Source organism: Eschrichtius robustus, chromosome 9, assembly GCF_028021215.1.
Source record: "Eschrichtius robustus isolate mEscRob2 chromosome 9, mEscRob2.pri, whole genome shotgun sequence".
NCBI lineage: Eukaryota > Metazoa > Chordata > Mammalia > Artiodactyla > Eschrichtiidae > Eschrichtius > Eschrichtius robustus.
In genome coordinates, this window is record NC_090832.1 from 3,013,643 (window position 1) to 3,028,752 (window position 15,110).

At 44.6% G+C, this 15,110-nt stretch overlaps 1 non-coding gene across 1 annotated transcript; it reads right to left on the reverse strand.

Moving 5' to 3' along the window:
* Positions 1 to 2,605: 2,605 nt before the first annotated feature.
* Positions 2,606 to 2,710, reverse strand: LOC137769751 (U6 spliceosomal RNA). Its single transcript, XR_011075067.1, has one exon. It is a non-coding gene; the product is annotated as a U6 spliceosomal RNA (small nuclear RNA).
* Positions 2,711 to 15,110: the final 12,400 nt, after the last annotated feature.

Genomic DNA, 15,110 nt, shown 5'->3' on the forward strand with positions numbered 1-15,110 from the left:
CCAGTTTGCTGAGAGATTTTATATCACTGGGTATAGAATTTGTTCAAATCCTTTGTCTGTATCAATTGATTTCTTAGCCTATTGATATGGTGGTTTATGTTGACTGATTTTTGAACGTTGAACCAGCTTTGCATATCTGGAAATTCTACTTTTTCATGGTATATTAATTTTTTTAATACATTGCTAGATTGGATTTGCTAATATTTTGTCGAGAATTTTTGAGTCTATGTTCATGAGAGAGATTGCTCTGTACGTGTTTTTGGAGGGAGGCTATCTTTCTCTGCTTTTGCTGTCAGGGTAATATTAACCTCATAAAATGAGTTGGCAAACATTCCTTCCTCATCTATTTTCTGGAAGAGATTGTATAAAATTTTGTGTTAATTCTCACTTAAATGTTAGATAAAATTATCTCGTGAAACTACCTGGGTCTGGGGATTTGTAAATTCAATTTCTTTAATGGTTTTAAGACTTCTAAGTTTATCTTTCTCATCTTGGCTGAGTTTTGGTACTTTGTGGGTTTTGAGAAATGATCCATTTCTTCTACGTTGTCAGATTTATGAGTATAAATTTTACAGTATTCCCTTACTATCACTTTGATGGCTGAAGGATCTGTGATGATATTTCCTGTTTCATTCCTGATGTGGTGATTTATATCTTTTTATTTTTGTCAGTATTGCTAGAGGTTTATAGATTTTATTGAGATTTCTCAAAGAGCTACCTTTTGTTTCATTGATTTTTTCTATTGTTTTCCTATTTTCAATTTTATTGAGTTACACTATTATCTTTATTATTGCCTTCCTTCTGCTTGCTTCAGGTTTCTTTTGCTTTTCTTTTTCTAGTTTTCTGAGGTAAGAACTTAGAAAATCGTTTTGAGATTTTTCCTTTCTATGTATGCATTTAGTGCTATAAATTTCCCTCTTAGCTGCATCTCACAAATTTTGATATGTTGTGCTTTCATTTTCATTCAGTTCAATTTATTTTAAAATTTCCTTTTAGACTTCCTCTTGGACCCATGGATTATTTAGGAGTGTTGGCTACTCTCCATGTTTGAAGATTTTCCTTTTGTCTTTCTGTCATCAATTTCTAGCATGACTCCATCTGTCATTGATTTCTACTATGACTCCATTATGATCAGAGAACAAACTCTGTATGATTTCAGTTTTTTTTTTAATTTGCTAAATTAAAAAAAATTATCCAGGATATGGTCTGTCTTGGTGAATGTTCCATGGGTGCTTAAAAGGAATGTGCATTCTGCTGTTCTTGGGTGATGTTGTTTTATGACATTGTTCAGTTCTTCTGTATTCTTGCTGGTTTTCTGTTTAGAGGTTCTATCAATTGCTAACAGAGGGGTCATGAAGTCCCTAACTATAAATGTGGATTTCTCTTTTTCTTCTTTAAGTTCTTTCAGTGTTTTCTTCATGTTTTTGAAGTTCTGTTGTTTGGTGCATACATGTTTAAGATTGCTATATGTTTTTGCTGAATTGATTCTTTACTCATTGTGCAATGTTTCTCTTTGTCCCTAGTGATTTCCTTTGCTCTGAAGTCTACTTAATCTGATATAATATAGCCATTCCTTTTTTGATTTTGCATTATATATCTTTTTTCATCCTTTTACTTTCAAACTACTTTTGTACTTAAATTTGAAGTGAATTTTGTGAAGACAGTGTATATTTGGGTTGTGTGTTTCTATCCATTCTGCCACCCTCTGTTGTCTAATTGGTGTATTTAGACCCTTTACATTTAGAGCAATTATTGAAACTTAGGGCTTATGTCTGGCATTGCAATTTTTGTTTTGTTTCTTCTGTTTCTCATTCCTCTGTTTCTCTTTTCTTGCTTTCTTGTGGATTACCTCAGCATATTTTAGAATAGCATTTTTATTTATTTATAATGTTTTTGATCATATCATTCTATATAGTTTCCTTAGTGGTTGTTCTAGATATTACAACACATATAAGTAACTCATCATAGCCTCCTTATATCAACATCTTACCACTTTGAGTGAAGTATTGAATATTTACTCTCATTTGGGTACCTTTAACCCTTTTCTACTTTTTAAATAAAATTGTCTTAAGCATTTCCTCTATACACATGGAGCACTACATCGGATAGTGTTGTGTTATAATGTTTGCTTCAACCATCAAATCTAATTTAAGAATCTCATGAGAAGGATAGTCTATTATTTTTACCTCTATTTTTACCCAGTGAATTAAACTGCTAGAGCTTCCATAGCAAAATTCCACAGATGGGGTGGCTTAAACCACAGAAGTTTATCTCTCACAGTTCTGGAGGCTGGATGTCCAAGATCAAAGTGCCAGCATGGTTGGGTTCCTGGTGAGAGATCTCTTCCTGGCTTACAAAGGGCTTCCCTCTCCCTGGGTCCTCACATGGTCCTTCCTTTGTGTGAGAGCACCCCTGGTGTCTCTTCCTCCTCCCAAAAGAGCACTGGTCCTATAGGGTTAGGGCCCCACCCTTATGTAACCTTACTTACTATTTTAAAGGCTCTATCTCCAAATATATTACATTGAGGGTTAAGGCTTCATCATAAGGACTTGGGGGGAACATAATTCAGTCCATAACACTCAACCATTTCTTTTCCTTTCTGAGAAAAAATATTGAACATCTCAAGAATTTGTGTATCATCTGGTGCAGGGGCCATGCTAATCTTCTCTGCATTGTTTCAGTTTTAGTATATGTATTGCCAAAGTGATCCTTCCAATAGTTTTTTGAATACTTAAATAATTCTTGTTGATTGAGTCTGTTTCTCACCATAGAATCTGTTTCTCACATAGATTTTTTTATCTTTATAATATATTGAATAGATTCATTTTCAAAAGCAAGTTAACATCTGCTTGTCTATGTTGACTAAATTTCTACATGTCCTTAAAACATTATAACTTTACCAGTGTATTGGAGCAATTGGTGAAATTTAGGATGTAAATTAGATAATAGCATTATAGCAATATTCAGTTCTTAAATTTGGTCATTTTACTGAGGTTATATAAGAGAATGACATTTTTATTGGGAAATATATGATGAAATATTTAGGAGTAAATGGTCATTATGTCTGTAACTTTCTCTTAAATGGTGAACTAATAATAATAATAGTATAATTATATGTATATGTACACACATATATACATATAAAAACATATGTAAAGAGAGAGAAAGGGAGGCATAAAACATGCATTTTATGTTTCACAATATGAAGTATGTTTACAATTGATACATCTAGCTGAAGGACTTATGGGAGTTCATTGTACGATTCTTGTACCCTTGTATAAGCTTGAAATTTTTTCAAAATAAACAGTTAGAAAAACCTTAGAGTTAAAAAGATAATTCCCTCTCAACTTTACCTGGGGATATCATAGATTCCAAGATAAAAATAGCCTTAGTTCTATTTTTCTTCAGTATATTAGCATTACTAGTAAAGATAGAATGAAAACAAAACTACAGTGCTAACTGCAAGTATAATCAATAGTCAGTATGTGTTTCCAAGTACAGAAAACAGTTCAACAGAATTTGGCATTTTTGATTCCCTTGGACGGTCCAGTGATATTGTTTAAGATGTGCAGAACCTGTGGGAAAGCATCCTCTTCATAAGCCAGTTGACAAGCTTGTTATGAATTAGGAATCATTTGAGACAGAAACCATAGGCAAATAAGCTCCTTGCGGCTGAAGATTGGAAGAAACCCAACTAAGCTCTTATAAAGGTACGGCAACGGATTGGATGGTACTCTGATTAAAGTGGGTAAGCCCATGAAACACTTGTAAACAAGAGCAAGTTTCTGGGAATGGAGGTGACTGATTTGACCCCTTCAGTGCAGGCAAAATTTCAAAATGAGTTGAGAAAATGAATACAGGTCATAAAGGGAAAGCACGTTAAGTGACCTAAGATCTAGATTGCAATATCTAGACATATTTGAGAATGTTTATAAATGCTGAGATACAAAAAATTCTAGACTAAAACAAGGAAATAAAATATTTGAAAACCTTTACATTTGTTTTGCTTGGAGGACTGGAAAGATAGGCCTGCTGGGGTGGGAGAGACTAGATACTTTCTGGCAAATACACTGATCCCAAGGTTAGACAGAGCATGCATTTGGCTCCAGGACTTTGGGCCAGTTTGAGAAGGAAGGGACTGAGCAAGACCGGACAGGCTGACCTGATCCTGAGTCCCAGGTACAGTGGGTTAGCACAAGAGGACCAAAACTAACCAGAGTTTCACTGAGCATCTCGTGTACTATGAAGTTTTCTTCATCTGGGTACCTTGTACCCCAGAGCAATACCAGGGTACTCTTAGTGAGGAAGAAAATGGGTGACAGGTGTTGGGTGGGCAGCCAGCAGTGAGGCCACCAAGCGAGAGTCCTGGCCACCCGCTGGGCCTGGCAGTGACTCCACACCGACACCAGGCAGGTGGCCGTGAAGCGCCTGTACCTGGTGCTCAGAATGCTTGTAGAACCAGCAATGAGAGGAACCAAAACAAATAAGCAGGAAACCGTCAGTACTGTTATAGATCTGATACATTGCATTCATACTTAACCAGAGAACAAGAGACCAAACACAGCCGCTGTCATTCTGCATAAGACGCAGTGCCATCATAATTCAGAAAGATAGGTTCCGGCACCATCAAACCAGAGAGAAGATGCACACATCTTAAAACTGGGGATGAGAAGTTATTACTGAAATTTGGGTCTTGGCCACACTGGGCTGCATTTGGAATCTTAGCCTTAAATCACAGGGGACCTTGCCCCTTGGCCTGGTACAAAACAGTAAGGCAAGTTTCCCACTTTGTAAATTGTGGTGGAAATTGGAGGGACACAGCTCGGCTGACAGTGTTAATAAACTGTGGCATTGAAGGATATTTGTAAAAAGATATCTCACATTTCCCTCTAAGGGCCTTCTTTCTCAGCTTACGGAGTGTAGGGAAAAGTGTGAACAGCGAGAAACTGCAGACAAGTGACCCCGAGGCCCAGAGAAGGTGAGTTGTGTGCGTGTGTGTCCTTCACTCTCTGCTGGACCCCTCCACACTCCCCCCCGCCACCACCGCCGTCCGCCTCCTTCCACACTGGGCCCCATGTGGATTCATCTGGTTCAGCCTGAGAGAAGGCCTGAGGTGGTAGTGGAGAAGAAGAAAAGAAAGGTCACAGACAAATGCTTTTCTTTATCATGAGAATACCCACAAAGCCTGGCTGAGGGCTGAGCAAAGTTCCCATCCTATAGGTGTTCCTAGGGGGCTATCTTTACGGATCTGGAGCCTCAGCCTGAAAGCCAGATATATTGGCTCAGTTTCCCAAAAGCATGTCAAGGTCACGTTAGGATAACCTGAGCCATATTTGAGCTTCTTAGGGTGCATGTGAATTCTTGAAACTTGTGGAATTTAATGAACAAACTTTCTTCCAAAGGCTTACTGTCATGGATTATGAAAGCTAGCATTGGACTCTGTTTAATTCATTTACAGGCTATAGGTTAAGGGTGTAGGCTCCAGAATTCCCCCAAACTCAGAAAAGGGTCAAAGACCCACACCTATAATACGTACTTTTATATGCACAGATGTGCAAACGTATAAGCACACAGCCGCATCTCTTGTCTGTCAAATGAGGGAGTTTGAGAAGATGATCTTCTTAGAGACTCATTCAGACTGTAAAATGCCATGAATATACATGTCTAGAAATCTAGGGACCAGATACCACCACCCCAGTGGGACAAGTAAACTGGAAACGCACACAGACACTTACTAATGCCTTTCATGTGTAAGACAAATCTTGTTCTATCGCTAGTATAGTCTAGCTTTAAATCTCATTCTTTAAGCAAAGACTGTAATGGTAGGTCGTATGCACATGCTCTGGGGCTGTCTGAAAGACGGACCCATCTCTTTCCTTATTTCCGGTTTCTCTTCCTGAGTCATCCTCGGCTGAACGAGTGTCCCCCAAATGTGCTGGATCACAGTGGTCACTGGGGGCCCCTGGTAGAACGTGCAGTTCTAGGCCTTTGCCTGAAGACTCTGATTTAGTTGGTCTGTGTTGGGACCCAGGAATCTGTATTGTTTTCAAGCTTCTCAGTGAATTCCTGTGATGATTAGACAAACTTGAGAAATCCTGAATCAACGCACCTGGCTGTGACCACTGGTGCTGATTCGATCCGGCAGACATGAAATTAAAGGATGTTTCATGATCACAGAGTTCCTTCCTTGGAGCACTGAATGAGAATGAGTTCCGAGTTATCCATAAAGTTTCCTCACCAAGGTCTTAGGGTTTGAAAATGCAACACTCTGCCATTGATTTCTTAGTCCTTCCGTTCTTCTGCCTTCCTGGTCCTACTTGTTTCTTGGTTTATTTTCATCTGTTTGGAATTTTCTCTAACCTGAAATTCTATCACATGGGATTACTTTAGCTTTCCAGCTATTCCTATGTTTTTGTTTTTTTTAAAATTTCTCCTCATCTTCTACACTTACAGTGATGTAATTTACATCACTATTTTTGGATTTTTAAAATATTGTCTCAAATACTGCACTTGATACCACCCTTAATGACGCTATACTAAATAATATCTTTTTGTTTGTACCAATCTTAGCCTGGGGATCTAGCTGTCTGTCAGACGTTTTTGCTGTCCAGTGGCATCAGTGTTATCTTGTCAACTAATTTATACTGGAAGGCCAAGGCAGAGAAGTCTAAGTATTCATGGCATACCAAGAATATTTTGACATGCATCCAAAAGCATTAGAAATGTGAAGTACGGAGAATAACTGCTGGGTTTACTCATCATAAGAAACAATGTTACCGAGTCCAAGCTGCACCGCTCTGCACAACAGGCCAATAAATCGAGAGACGAGTTGTTGGGACAAGGTATAGCTACTTTATTCAGGAAGCCAGCAGACAGAGAAGGTGGTGGACTCGTGTCCCAAAGAACCATCTTGCCTGAGTTAGAATTCAGGCTTCTTTTATACTAAGAGGGGAGGGAGTAAAGTCAAACATTTCCTGGTTCTGGCCCACCTCAGGAGGGAATGTGTTAATTTCTTCCTTCCTGCAATCATTCACAGAAGGGCCTGGTCATAATGTTTCCTGTGAGCTAAACAAGGTATTTTAGCTTAATGCTCATGACCTGCAAGGCAGGGTTCCCAAAGATGGGCCATTGTGTATAATTTAAGCTTACTGGCAACATCCCTTTAGTGATTAACTTGTAATAGAAGACAAAGGTCCTTCCCTGTCACAACAATGCAGTGCACACTGTGTGTAATACATGAATCTGTGCATCAGAAATATAAAGAGGGATAAGTGCCCATTTTGACAGTCTTAAAGTCTAGCCTTGGAGGTAAGACATGAACATAAAAAATAAAAATACAACATTTCTTTCAGAACAAGACTATCTGTAAATCAGATGAGAAGGATTCTCGAAGTAAAAGATATCTTGGTCACTTACATCAGATGTATTCTACTTCCCTTGCTAACATGGAGTTCTCCAGGAGGTAAGTCCCTTTCTAACACATGCATGAATGCCTATTCTGAATACCTTTTGCACAGTCATATTCATGGTGTTTTCACAGGTATATGAAAGAACTGTCACTCCACAATATGGTTTCAGAACTGTTTCCCAGTAAAAGAAGCGTCATAAATAATCCATAAGAAAGTAACCAGCATGGTGTAAATCTGAAAAGTAAACAAAAATAACCCCTGTCCTTTGAGGTCGCCGGGGCTGTAGCGGGGGAGGGTAGAGAGGAGAGAAAGGGATGGCTATCTTGGAGGATCATGTAACAGTTCCCTTGGGACTGCAAATTGTTAAAACCTCTTAACTCATACGGATCTAAAATCAGCGTTGCTCCCACCTAACACGCAAGATTCCAGCAGAATAGAGCTGAGTCCAGCCAATGCACCAGGGGCTCGAGGGTGTAGCCCTCGGCGAACAAGGCGCCCTAGCTGGGCACGGGGTGGGTGCAAAGTCTACATGTGCACGACTGCGTGATTGGTGGGTAAGGTGAACACAAAAGCAAACACTGAAAAGACACAAACTGTGATAATGGCAGCGAGGCGAAGAGACTGAGGAGAGAAGTTTTCAAAACCTCCGTGTCATCGCCCCCGATGCCTCGCCTGCCCTGCCGGGGCCCCGAGTCCCACAGCGCAGGCGCCCACACGTGGCGCGGCGTCTGGTGTCGCAGGAGGGGCTGTGACGTGGAAGGGCACTCGGGCTGGAGTGCTAGCCGACCTGGTCAGGCGCCGGGCTAGCGTGGGGCTGCCGGCAGTCTGCCCCGGGTCCCCATGCGTGTGTGTGCACACTTCCTCACCTGAGTGGGGAGGTAGGCGCTGGTCCCCCCTCTGCCCTAAGACCGCACACCTGAGGACGCAGCGTGCAAGGGGCACACAGGGCAGAGCCTGGTCACGCCCCGAGCGAGCTGCAGGAGTGGATCTGGGGTCATCGGCCCGAAGCCCGGCTGTCTCCAGCTACCCCTGCAAGCAAGCAGAGCACTGGGATGCCTGGTGGGAGGGCCTGGGGGGATGCGGCTGTAGGCAGCTGAGGAGACACTTGCTTTTCTCCTTAAAGCCAGTGGGAGCAAGGCCACCTCAGAATCAGGATGAATTAGGATGATGGCAGCCAACGCTCAAACTGCCGCCTTTTCCAACAAAGAATTCCAGAGCTGCACCAGAGGTGTTCACCTCTTCCTGGATGTGCAACAGGGAGAAGGGGCGTTTCCACAGAGACCCCGTTCCTTGGGTCAGAGCTTTGCTCAAACTGAAGGTCCTCTTCCCTTCCCCAGAAGCTGCACCCTAAGCAGGCTGCAGCCCGAGACCACCTCCGGGAGGTTTCCCATGAAGCAATTTCACAGACGTCCAGCTGGAAGGATCCTGCAGATTCTTGGGCAATGGAGTGACTTTCTGGTCATTTGCAGAGAAAAGTGTCTCCCTCTTTTAGTGGCCAATTCAGGCCCCCGCTATTAGCATTTGAATCAGGCAGCCGTGCTGTTTTGATTGAAAAGAGAAACCCAGCCTTTGTTGTTGCAATTTAGGGGCGTAAGTAATTTTCTACCCTCCTTTAATCAGGGCAAATAGTTGGGGAAATGGCAATCTATGGGAAAAGTGTGGTCTGGCCTCGGAAATGCAAACGCAGCTCCTGCCCCTCCCGCAAGTGAGAGCTCAGCCCAGGGAGATCAGAGCCTCCCTTGGCCGGCTGTCCTGTCCATCAGAATTTGGCTGAATGTCTTCAGAATATTCTCTTTGTTTGGATTAAACCAACTCCAATAATTACAGAGACACAGCAAGACATGACTGAATCATGGATGGTCAAGGTCTCCTCTTCAGTCCCCTGATCCATTTCCTGCACACAAGGAGGGAAGCGGGGAGCTCCATGGTGGGTACCAAGGTGACACCAACACTCTCCTAGAAGCCAAGGCCCCAGTTCCTGGGAGCACTTTGTAATATTTAATCTGTGCACTTAGGAGACACCCTGTTCACTTTTCTAACGAATAAAAACTGCAAAATTTCAAATTTAAAAAGATGCAAGACCAAGTTTTCAAAAACCTTCATATGCCTCATTGTTCCTTTATTTTGCTCACATTTCCCCATATTGTGTACATGGAAATGTGAAGATTTCAGATTCTTAGAAGCGCAGATGACTAAGGACAACCCATCTGGGGAAAAAAAGGTCTTTGCAAAGTTGATGAGTTTGCAGCCAAACTCAGAGCCAAGGTTAGCAGGATTGCTTACTTCTGCACCCAGATACTGCAGCAAAGGCCACCACCCTGCAGGAAGCTCCTGGCAGCACTTCGGGGCCTGCAGCTCCTGGGCTGCAAGGATGAGAGGCTTGACCATATCCCCACTGAACATCCAGCAAAGGTGCCTGTAAAACACCAGAGGTCGTGTGAGCCTGAGGCCCCAGCCCAAGGGAGGGGCCCAGGACCCCTGGCCTTGGCTCCAGCTGGGGGGAACCAACACAGCAGCGATTCCGAAGCTGCCCGGCTCTGCTCTGCATGTTCAGGGATGCAGGAAGATGCTTCACCCCTCCTCCACCCAAGACCCGGCTCAGCAACTAGGAGAAACTGCTCCCGGCATCACAGTGGGCCTTCAGAGGGCATCTGTGCAAACCAAAGCACGTTTTGTCGACTTTTCTAGCTAAAACATTTGCTAGCTTCCTTTACTGCTCCACTTGCCTTTGGATGACAGGCGAAGTCCCTCCTCTGAGACTGGGTTGACCCATTGCCTTTATCTCCTCTTCTTGCCCACAAATCCATCACCCCTTCCAGGAAGCCTTCCAGGATGCATTCTCTTCACTCATTAGCTCCTCCTAAGCTGGGGCTGAAATTGCCCTTCTTCCACCTACATTCTTTAGCTGTTTGAGCTCTGTAAGAGCCTCAAAGGCAGGTACCGCGTCTTCTAATTATTGTGTGTCCTCCCATAAGCCTGAGTACTTTCCCAAGGAAAGCAATTTGTCAAACAGCTGTTCCCCAGGAGGGATAAAAGGCTGTGTTTGTTTCTGCCTTGGTGTTTGCTGTATCGTGTGTACAGAGACAGACGGCAGGCAGGGTGTTCAGGCATCTGTCTCATCCCAGTGTGAGGGGCACCCGTGCCGAGGGAGCCCCACTTGCCCCCCGCTGCTGGCGCCCCCAAGCCTTGCTGTGCACCCACCCCGCCAGAGCTCGCCCGCGGGGCAGGCGGTCGCCCTGTACTTTGCTTCCGCTGTTCCGGCCTCACCAGGAGAAGCAACGCAGAAAGGGAGAATGAAGCCCCGGGGCCTAGCCTAGGACCGCCATTGGGAGCTGTGACACTGGGCACTTCCCTCACCAGCTCTAGAGTCTGTGTCCTCACAAATCAACCGGTGACGACAACCATTACACCGTGTTCTCTAGAGCCGCTGTGAGCACCAGGTGAGCGCGCATGGGGCCTACAGCTGCCACTGCGGAGGGACATGTCCTTGTCACCGTCCCTGTGGGGTCCGAAACTGTGGCCCCAAGGGTAACCCTTGGGTCCCGGCCTCCCGAAGGGACTTCCGCGTGAGACCGCGGCCTCCTGGCCTCTGTCCGCATCTTCCCAGGCCGCCCAGGATGCAGGCAAGGGAGGGAAGGCACAGCCTGGTGACAAATATTGCATCTGTTATTAGCACTGAGAGGGAGGTGGCAGCTAGTGAGGCTGATGGTGTTACAGGCACCGGGCAAGCCTCTCCTGCACGTGTGTCCCTTTGTCCCTCTCTGAGTCACTGGTGTCGCAGACCAGAAAGCAGGCTCAGGGGCTCGTGAGTGCTCTTGTGTCCACAGCAGTGAGCAGCCCGCCCGGGCGGGGGGACGGGCGGGGGTACTGAATGCTCAGCCCCTTCCGGGAGGCACCCCTCCAACCATGCGCTCTCCTTCAGCCCCAGACTTCCCGGGTTTAGGCCCAGTTTGTGCCAGGTGTTACTACTGATGTTCTAGAGGAATAAAAGGAAAATGCAGTTTCTTGGGCTCTAATAATGGGTGGATTCAATATGCTTCACACAGAATCCATATAACTCGCCCACACGTGACTGCACACTGCATGGGGTCGGGAAATGCTTTCTTCCCCCCGTCGTGTGCTGTTGCTTCTTTCAGGATGAGTATGAGCCAGCGGCTTCCAGCGAGGAAAAATATTGAGGCATCCTAATAACAGCACTGTGTGTTCTAGGCGTGCCGAGCCTGACAGCTTGCTTCTGTGTTTGCTTTTCTCTGTTTGGTGCTACCCTGAGCAGACTGCTGGAGAGGAGCGGCCAGTTTGCAGATGTGGACCCAGAGGGCAGAGCTGGCGGTGTGGTCAGCGTTGTCTTGGTCTGGAAGCTGCACAGTGAGGCTTTGTCTTAGATCTGGGGTCGGGGGCGTGGGAAGGGGCGGCCACAGCACAGTACGCTCCCAGCTGCGTGTCAGCAGACTGTGCGGTGAAAGTCCTGACACATCCAGGAGGGCTGCCTGGAAGCAGCGGCCACCATTTACAACTAAGGATGAAAGCACATCCATGTGTACCGAACTGTGTTTTCATTCTGGGTCTTGATGTGGTGACCAGAGGACAGAGACATTAGTTTTGGTCTTAGAGACATAAAAATCTAATCTTGAGTTTAATTTACAAACAAAATGAAACCAAAGCAGTGCCCGCCTTTCTGTGGTCTGATTTTCCTACCACTTTTCTCCATGGACTTGCACGGCCCAGCAAATCTGCCCCTCAGTAGGCGATCACAGACGAGATGAACCCTGACTTGAATTGTATTTCTTAGCAATAAGGTACTATCTTCTAAAATATCAAATAGTATATAATGAAAATTTGAAATATGAATAAATAAATACACATTTTAGTGATCGTTGTTAGTCCAACTTTACCAAATTCTGTTTTAAAAATTACTTCTCACATTTTGAATGTAGTGAAAACAATAACCACAGAAATCATGTTTGCTTCTGAAAGCTGGATCCCGTGTTCCCCAGGGCACACAGGCAGCGTGAGGTCCGGTCCCCAGGGAGGTGGCCAGAGGGTTCCCATCCGGCTGGTCACCAGCCCAAAGCACGGCCTCCCCTCAGCTTCCTGGGCTTCCCACAGCCCAGCCAGTGGGAAAAAAGATTCCAATCAGAAAACAAGAAGACACCAAGCGGCCCTGGGTGGCACGTGAGTAGTCTAGAAAAACACCAGAAATGAGAAATATTTGAAAAAAACAAAAAAAAGAACCAAAAAACCCTGCTGAGTTTGAGAAGAATTTGGTAGAGAGAGGGGAAGGGAATTGAGAGATTCTGGTTTAATGTGTCTCCTCCTTTAAGTTATTTTATTTTTATTTTTAATTTTGGCTGTGCCACACGGCATGCAGGATCTTAGTTCCCCCCCAGCGATCAAGCCCGGGCCCACAGCAGTGAAAGCTTGGAGTCCTAACCACTGGACCGCCAGGGACGGCCCTGTGTGGCTCCTCCTTTCGATCTCAACCCAAATATCACTTCCTCCAGGAATCCTTCTGGGATGCCGCAGGGCAGCAGGGCACACGCACTGCCCTCCCACGGCCCTCACCCTTCCCATCTGGTGTTTTCCTCCTCTCATCACCGTGGAGTGAGGGATGCTGGCTTGTCCTCCTACTCCCTTCCTTTCTCCCTCCCCCACCCCACCCCATGTTGGCAACCCAGCGAGGTGGCAAGGGCTGTCTTGGTCCCTGCAGGGTCTCCTGCTCCTGGAACAGTAACTGGCCCACAGAGGAAATCAATTAATTTTTCCTAACTGAATGAGTAAATGAGCTCCTTCTGGCTCAGTTTTCCATCTATAAAATCTGTGTAATGCCCACACCCCCCCTTCTCGTTCGGAGGCAGGATGGCGCCGCAGGCCGGCAGGACACGCCTGGTTCAGCTCCTGCCTGACCCTTTCTACCCGTGTGAACTTAGTGAGGCCCGGCCTTGGTGTCCTGGTTTCGTGCGGTGGGTACAAGGATACCTACTCCAGGGTTGCTGTGAGGATGAACTCAGCAATGTAGTTACGGTGCTTACATAATGCCCAGCTCACAGTACAAGCTCTTTGACTGTCCAGTACTTTGTACAAGATGGGCTGCATCCATTCAGGTGGTGGTGGTGGTGTTTCTAGTGAACCATGGAGCACGTCCTCCATGCCAGGTACAACCTTTCCCAACAACCTCATAAATAACCGGGAGGGGAGGCTTGGGCTGCCCGCTGGGGCCCCGTGGGTGAGCCAGCCTCCGACTAGAAGAAGCCCAATTGCAGCCTGGTCGCTGATGGTGGCCGATTACATCTGTGAGTTCAGATCGACGTTAGTCCCGTTTGACGTGGCAGGCACGCAAAAGCCTTCAAGACAAGACCCTGGGATTCAGTCTCTTACTACTTTGCTCTCTGGTCAACTCCGCTTGTCTTTTGGGGGTCCTTATCAGACGGAGTGAAATGAACAGAGTTCATGTTTTAATTAAGGCACCTTGCACTGTAAAGAGCCCCCATCAGTCAGAGGCCAAGGCCTTGCAGAGAGGTCGGGAAAGCCAGGATTCTGGGGGCGCCTGAGAAAGCCGGCCCGCTGCTGGTGAGGAGTCGGAAGTTCCCCTCCAGTGCAGACCGAGCCTGCCTCTGCCCTCCAAAAACGTCACGGATGCCTTGCTTCTGGGCACGCAGGTGCAGACCCATCACTGAAGACGGGACAGGGTCATCTGATACCAATTGTCGTCTAGGCTCTGTCTCCTGGGGAAGCCTTCAAATTCTATCCGTTTATAGGGGTTTTACAGATATTAACTTCAAGTCAACACATAAACAGCAGATTTGGATTCATCAGTCATTAGTTTGTTTGGATTTTCATGCAAGTTGCGGTAGAGATGATTTTTTTTCCTTCACACACAGACACACAGGCACACAGACACATACACACCCTTATTAGTAACTGTTTTTATTTCTCTGATAATTGATTTTGGTGAAGATTGATTAATTTGTCTTGCTAGAAACAGATGCTCTGTTATTTATTTAGCCGATACCTGTGGTACTCAAATCATCTTCCCAAGCAGGATTGTTGAGTATGAAATGCTAATCCAAATTTTATATGCTTTTTCCCCAAAATTTTGGAGAACGTTTCCATAATTTCCCCAGTGGTCAAAATTTCCAATTTGAGATATAAGAGCCTTGTGAATTTACATGATCAGGAAAGAAAGTAGGAATATTGGTAAGGGTGGATAGATACACAATGAGAAAATTTACAGGTAAAACAGTCTTGAGAGAACCACTGAATTGGTGAATCTATTGTCAAACTTAGAGTAGACCAGGGTGCTTAACATAAAATTCAGAAACTTTGGGGTGTAAACCCCTTAAAATATGTTGTATATGATTATGTACATATGATTTTCTTGGAGACAGGGTACATAGTGTGTGTGTGTTTTAAATTAAGTTTTTAAGGAGGTCTGTGATCCAAAAAAAGTTAAATGTCATGAAGTTTTATCCAATGAAGTGGATAAAACCTTTTTTCTGCAGAAAAAATTATACATTGGTATAGTAACCATTGTTAATATTGGTACTGCCACCATTTAAAGAGTTTATCTATAGAAAAAATGACTTAAATACAATTTCTTTTCCAGTTTTATTGAGAAATAATTGACATGCATCACTGTATAGGTTTAAGGTGTACAGAATGATGGTTTGATTTACATATATTGTGAAATGTTTACCACAATAG